The 6689-nt window shown below is 46.4% G+C and overlaps 1 long non-coding RNA gene across 1 annotated transcript; it reads left to right on the forward strand.

Moving 5' to 3' along the window:
• Positions 1-263: 263 nt before the first annotated feature.
• LOC120838577 lies at positions 264-2196 on the forward strand. The gene is made up of 3 exons (XR_005715142.1): positions 264-385; positions 1327-1452; positions 2080-2196. It is a non-coding gene; the product is annotated as an uncharacterized LOC120838577 (long non-coding RNA).
• Positions 2197-6689: the final 4493 nt, after the last annotated feature.

Genomic DNA, 6689 nt, shown 5'->3' on the forward strand with positions numbered 1-6689 from the left:
AAAGTAGTTGGTATTATAATCGCTAGACAAAAAGTTTAAACTACTCGCTAGATGGCGCAACTCGGCGCCCGAATCAAAGGCTAAAGTGATATTCATTCATTCATTCATTTAAGCACAAATGTTGGAAGGTGGTGCCTTGTTCGTCTCGGAGTTCCTTCTTTTCTTTTTTGTGTGTACTTTTTTTTTTTTTTTTTTTTTTTGCAGTTGCAGTTTTTTTGTTTTTTTTTTAAGCGACACATTTTAAAGCCTTATTCGCCCGCAGATATAAACGAGTGCGATGAAAAAATCCTCAACTGTTCCCACGAGTGCGTGAACACAAATGGAAGTGCGTACTGTGGTTGTCCCTTCGGCCTAAAGTTGTCAGATGATGGCTTCACATGCCGAGGTAAGTACGAAGAAAAAAACTCTGCTGAATATGTTATGGTGTGTCGGAACAGGTGCGGTGCGGTGTATTCATCTGGCTGCGGTAAATTACATAAAAATATATAATTTTCGTTAACGCTTTTACTTGCATCCATACACTGTGAATCTACTGTTCACTGTGAATTATTACGAAAAACTATTCTCTCTATGATAACCTGTTTCTTTCATATCTATTTAGGTCTATACTACGGTGTCTTAGGAAGTGCTCCCTTTTCAGTGTATCTTAAGGACAGCGCAAAATCCAAACCTTTTTATATTTTACTGTAGCTTGTTATCAATACTGTAGAAAGTACAACACAAAACTTAGGTCAGTCAGCAGCCCTGCTTACGCACTTTTTGTACTAGCGATTTCTTATGATCCATGACTGTCTGTACTTGGTCTGAAAGAAACAGAGCTCGCTTTTGGTTGGGGCTGTTAACTGCGTTAACAAAAATACATTGGTGATAGAAAGCCCGTCTGGTTTCTTGGGTCTCATTCTTTCTGTCCTCTTAAATCTTAAATATTTTACCTAAGTTCGTACTAAGCGTAGCCGAACCAGTTTCATCCAAGGAGCCCTTTTAAAAAATGTGCGCCCTCAATTAGCTGCGGCGTCGATTCTGTGAGGCCGCCATATTTCGGTCATTCACTTTTAGCATGCATGGGACAAGAGGGCCGTTTCAGCGCAAGGCGTAAATTCGGATCCAATCACGCATTTCACGTAGGGAGCGATGCCAATGGATGGAGGGATGGATGTTAATGGCTGTACCCTTTTTAACGGGCGGTAGCTTGCGCCACCTAGCCTAAGTCTTAAAGGACCCCAAAACATGGTGACCACCAGTGTTGCTTGATGTACCTTTGGAAAAGGTCGATTTACCATATGCTCGACTGTGAATTCATCACTCAAACCCACTTGCTGACTGCAGACGTCGACGAATGCACCGAGACGCCGCATGTATGCAACCAGATCTGCTCGAATACGATCGGAAGCTACGATTGTTTTTGCAAAGCCGGGTACACTCTCTCCCTCCATGACAACTTCACGTGCGAAGGTAAAAACTAAAAAGAGTTTTTATTTATTTTAACGAAACATTTATGGGTGTGTTCTTGCCATTCTTTTCTCAAATTGTAATTAAAAACAAAATTTAACGTCACTCTTGGCTCTGGAGTCCGAACGTGACATCATGGTTGACGTCCCGTACCACAGTCACGTGACCTGACGCCTCATAACTCCTTTAAACGAAGAACTCGTTCAAGCGAAATAGTCGCGAGCTTGAGTATTTTCTTATAATAAATACTGTTTCTTACCTCACCTGCCACAATTTGTCGCCTTGAACGTTATGGTATACTATCTACTAAAAAAGGTGCCGACCATAATTCGTGAATTGTATTCCATTCCGGAGTACCCTTGACGTATTGTTCCAAATACGAATCAGTGCTCTTGCCTAAATCGTTTAGTGAATTTGTGATTGATCTTTGTTTTAAACTTTTTTTCCCAATCGTGGGATGCACATGGGTGACTTTTTTTATTTTACTTGTTCTCATCTCTTCTGTCTATTATTTGTGTCGTTTCTAGAGCTACACTTGATTTTATTTGGAACCTATTGTTTTTCATTTGCTGTAGCAGGCACCATACTTATGAAATTTGATTTATGCCCAAATGGATCTTTTCTTTTCAGATGTGAATGAGTGCACTCAAGGTACCCACAATTGCAGTCATATCTGCACCAACTACGATGGTGGTTATTACTGCGAATGTCCACTGGGATACGAAATGACCGGGGACCAGAGATCATGCGCAGGTGCGTGAAGCGAAATATGCAAGCTCATTCGAGCAGATAGATGTCTCCTGGCGTTCACTATTCTGAAGAACCACATCGCTCAGAGATCGGAGCACAGAAGCGTTGTAGCGTTCAGCCATTTCTTTTTTTTTTTTTTCGTGTGTTACCCCGAAAACGGGTGTTACCCCGACGTGACCCCCAGGTCACGCCTCCCCGAGGTCACGTGGCCCCCTCCCCGAAGTCACGTGACACCCCCCCCCCCCCGAGGTCACGTGACACCCCCCCTCCCGGAGCATATTAAAGAATGAGGGGAGGAGGAGGAGAAGGAGGAGGGGTCTACCCTCCCCTCAGTACCCTTCACTCCTCCTCCTCAAGAGCTGCGCTCCAATTCGGCGTTACAGGGAGTTGTAAACGGCTTTCACTTTTTTTAGAGCGCAGCTCTTAGGGGCCCGTTTCCGGCTTGAGCGGCGTCGCCGTCGGCGTCGGCGTCGCCGTCGCCGTCGCCGTCGCCGTCGCCGTCGCCGTCGGCGTAACCGCGCGGTGCATCATGGGAAATGTCCCATAATGCACCGCGCGAGCCCCCCACCAAGGTCACGTGACCTCGTGGGGGGTCACGTGACCCCCCGAAGTCACGTGGCCCCCTCCTCGAGGTCACGTGACCCCCGCCGATGTCGCGTGACCCCCCGATGACGTCATCGTCACTGATGACGTCACCGGCATCCACATCGTCATCGTCATCATCACTGATGACGTCACCGGCATCCACATCGTCATCGTCATCATCACTGATGACGTCACCGGCATCCACATCGTCATCGTCATAACTGATGACGTCACCGGCATCCGCATCGTCATCGTCATCATCACTGATGACGTCACCGGCATCCACATCGTCATCGTCATCATCACTGATGACGTCACCGGCATCCACATCGTCATCGTCATCATCACTGATGACGTCACCGGCATCCGCATCGTCATCATCACTGATGACGTCACCGGCATCCACATCGTCATCGTCATCATCACTGATGACGTCACCGGCATCCACATCGTCATCGTCATCATCACTGATGACGTCACCGGCATCCACATCGTCATCGTCACTGATGAAGTCACCGGAATCCGCATTGTCATCGTCATCATCACTGATGACGTCATCAGTGACGTCACTGATGTCGTCACCGGCATCCGCATCGTCATCATCACTGATGACGTCATCAGCGAGGTCACGTCACCTACATTCGCATCGTCATCGTCATCATCACTGATGACGTCACCGGCATCCACATCGTCATCGTCATCATCACTGATGACGTCACCGGCATCCACATCGTCATCGTCATCATCACTGATGACGTCACCGGAATCCGCATTGTCATCGTCATCATCACTGATGACGTCATCAGTGACGTCACTGATGTCGTCACCGGCATCCGCATCGTCATCGTCATCATCACTGATGACGTCATCAGCGAGGTCACTGATGACGTCACCTACATTCGCATCGTCATCGTCATCATCACTGGTGAAGTCATCAGTGACGTCACTAATGACGTCATCGGTACCCGCATCGTCATCGTCACTGATGACGTCATCAGTGACGTCAGTGATGACATCAACGGCATTGGGGGTCACGTGACCCCCAAGGTAACGTGACCCCCCCCCTGGTTAGTTTAACCCCCCCCCCCCAGTGCCCTTCCCTCCTCCTCCTCAAGAGCTGCGCTCTAATTCGGCGTTACAGGGAGTTGTAAGCGGCTTTCATTTTTTTTTGAGGGTCACGGTCACGTCAGCGTATTCAGCAAATGCAAAAAGAGAAAACAAATATTAATTTTGACTATTTAGAAATAATATGCATGGAAATGAACGCGACCGATTAATCGACTAAAGGGTGGGGATTAATCGGGTTAAAACTTTTAATCGACGCCCAGAGCCCTAGAGGTAATCTAGTAAGGTTAAGCGAATCCTAGTCATGACGTCAAGAACAGGAACCGTACGATGGCGCAACCCAAACATCTCTGCCCCTGTAGTGCTGTTCACGAGAAAGCCGCAGGGCGGCGCAACGCTTTCGTCTCCTCCGTTCACTTATGCCTAGGGTGTGCATTCTCCGGTTTTAACCGAAAAACACGGATAAACATCCGTCGGTGACGAAAATATAAAATCGGTTAAAACCGAAAAACACCGGTGGTTGGATATTTTCGCCCTGATTAAAACCGAAAAAAACCGGTCGTTGCTAGTTTCCGATTTAGCGAAACCCTTTCCCCCTAGAGGTTCGTCAAACGTGTTATCTCGTGGATCCTGCATTCTTCCAGTGTTTATACATGGCTTGCAGGTGACGCCAGTCTGCCCTCCTTTCTGGGAATCAAAAGCGTCTAGTGAAAGCAGTGGAAGCTCAGCTCTCATACGCCTTTCCCCTATTGTGTCTCCCATGGCCCCCTTTTGTGGAAAAATTAACACTAGTGGAGGGTAGGCTCTCTCGTGCCTTTTCCTCATTGTGTCTGGACAAGTGATGTTGGTGCAAGCCATGTATTCAGAGGTTGCTGTGGTTCCTGGAAGACACTGCCAACGTCCGTGTCGTACAGGAGCGTGCGTTTTCATGATTGCGGGTTGCGAACCGCAAGGAACGTGCTGCCATGACGGCAGCACGTTCCTTGCGTGTAGATGCAAGCAAGAAAGTATGCTTGCATCTATTATAATAACCAAGTGTGAGAAATAGTTGCTTCCTAGAGTACAAGTGTATGAACTATGTGAATTAAATTGGAACCCTCTGTCTGTGATCAACCGCTTTTTTTTTCACCGATAATCACCGTTTTTAGCCTCGTCGTGAGACGTTCCATCGAAATACACCGGAGTTTTTAAAATAAATGGCCGCAAGCCGGCGCTGCGGTCGCATCTAGCTTGACACTGCATCAGATTCTATGTTACCGCTGCCTTTGCCACGACAGTGGGGGAGTGGGGAGATTTTGTGCCGGCTGATCTCCTAAAGTTCTAAAGATTTCACAATGCAGCCACCTAGGTTCTTGAACTCAGGTCCCGTCCTACCGGCAAAGAGGTAGAGGGGCCGTGACGTATCGGAGTATCATAGACACCTTCATAAGTAAACTCCTGATTAAAATATCTACAATACGTTACCGCTTGCTTTACTCTGTTTCAGACATCAATGAGTGCAGACATAAAAATGGAGGCTGTCAGCATCAGTGCTTCAACACGCTAGGATCGCACGTGTGCATATGCTCCGAAGGATATGAGGTAGATCCCGTAGACAAAAAGAAGTGCAGAGGTAAACAGTGCGCAATAATCATATTTCTATTTTTTTTTCTCTAATGAATTTTCCATTTTACGGCCGTCTAACTTTATCCGATGACCTACCCTGTTAATCAATTAGAGTGCACGGAACTTGAAGCTTAAAGCGCACTCCGCTTGTTCTCAAGATTGCCATTCTACGCAGACCTTAGTCTTTATTGCACCGGCTTTTCTTTGCTTTTACCCTTTCCCTCACTTCACAATGTTCCGCCCCGCGAATCAACGAACGGTCGTGTATAAAACATTTCTTTAAGATTTAGTTTATTGGCTGTATGCGACCGTTCTTTACATAATACCGTGGTGACAGTCCCAGTGCCTTCCAAAGGCAGCATACATCATTTGTTCTAGACGTCAGAGGATGCTCGTACAACAATGGAAAGGGTCCGTGTCAGGAACAGTGTACTGCTCTGCCTGGCAACAAACAAAAGTGTTCTTGTTCAAGCCCCGGACTCAAGCTCGCCGAAAACGGGGCGTCGTGTGTCGGTGAGCTCTAATAAATACAGCAGCCCTCGTATTAAAATCATCCTGTGGGTGTCTGAAAACTCACCTTTCTCCAGCCCTGGCATAGTTTTATAGCGTGACTAATTTTTTGTTTTCGCTCCAAATTGTAGATATTGACGAATGCAGTGATGGCAACTTCGGATGTTCCCATGTTTGTGAAAACGTTCATGGTTCTGCGTACTGCTTATGCCCGTCAGGACTGAATTTAGCCGATGATAACAAGACCTGTATTGGTTAGTATTACACACTTACGTTTCAAAGAAAGGTTCTTACCTGTACGATGTTCTACACATTCCTTAAAGGACGCTGAACTGTACACCAAATGTTTGGTCAGCTGAATGCAAAGTGTTCCCGTAGTACCCAAGTTCACTGAAGTAATAAAGAGTGATACAGTTATACATGTTAAGCAATAATGCAAAGTACTACCACATTTTTCACTGATATCAGAGATAGGTTCGGATGAAATTGCCGGCCTTCTGCATTTCATTTCTTTTCCTCCCAATCATATCAAACTTTAAAATAGTTGGCCTATTGTTTAAACCGTGATGTTCTTCTGATTGGCCGGAAAATAACTTTCTTGGTCTCGTCAGTACCCTTCAAAAACATTTGCTGGATTTTGGCTGCCTGATGGGAGCAGATGCTGTATACGGAAAATGTATCGTAGATTATATAAAGCAGGAGTGGCTAAACTGCTGCTGGCGAGC

This window comes from Ixodes scapularis, unplaced genomic scaffold (assembly GCF_016920785.2).
Source record: "Ixodes scapularis isolate PalLabHiFi unplaced genomic scaffold, ASM1692078v2 ptg003730l_1__unscaffolded, whole genome shotgun sequence".
In the NCBI taxonomy this organism is placed as follows: Eukaryota; Metazoa; Arthropoda; class Arachnida; order Ixodida; family Ixodidae; genus Ixodes; species Ixodes scapularis.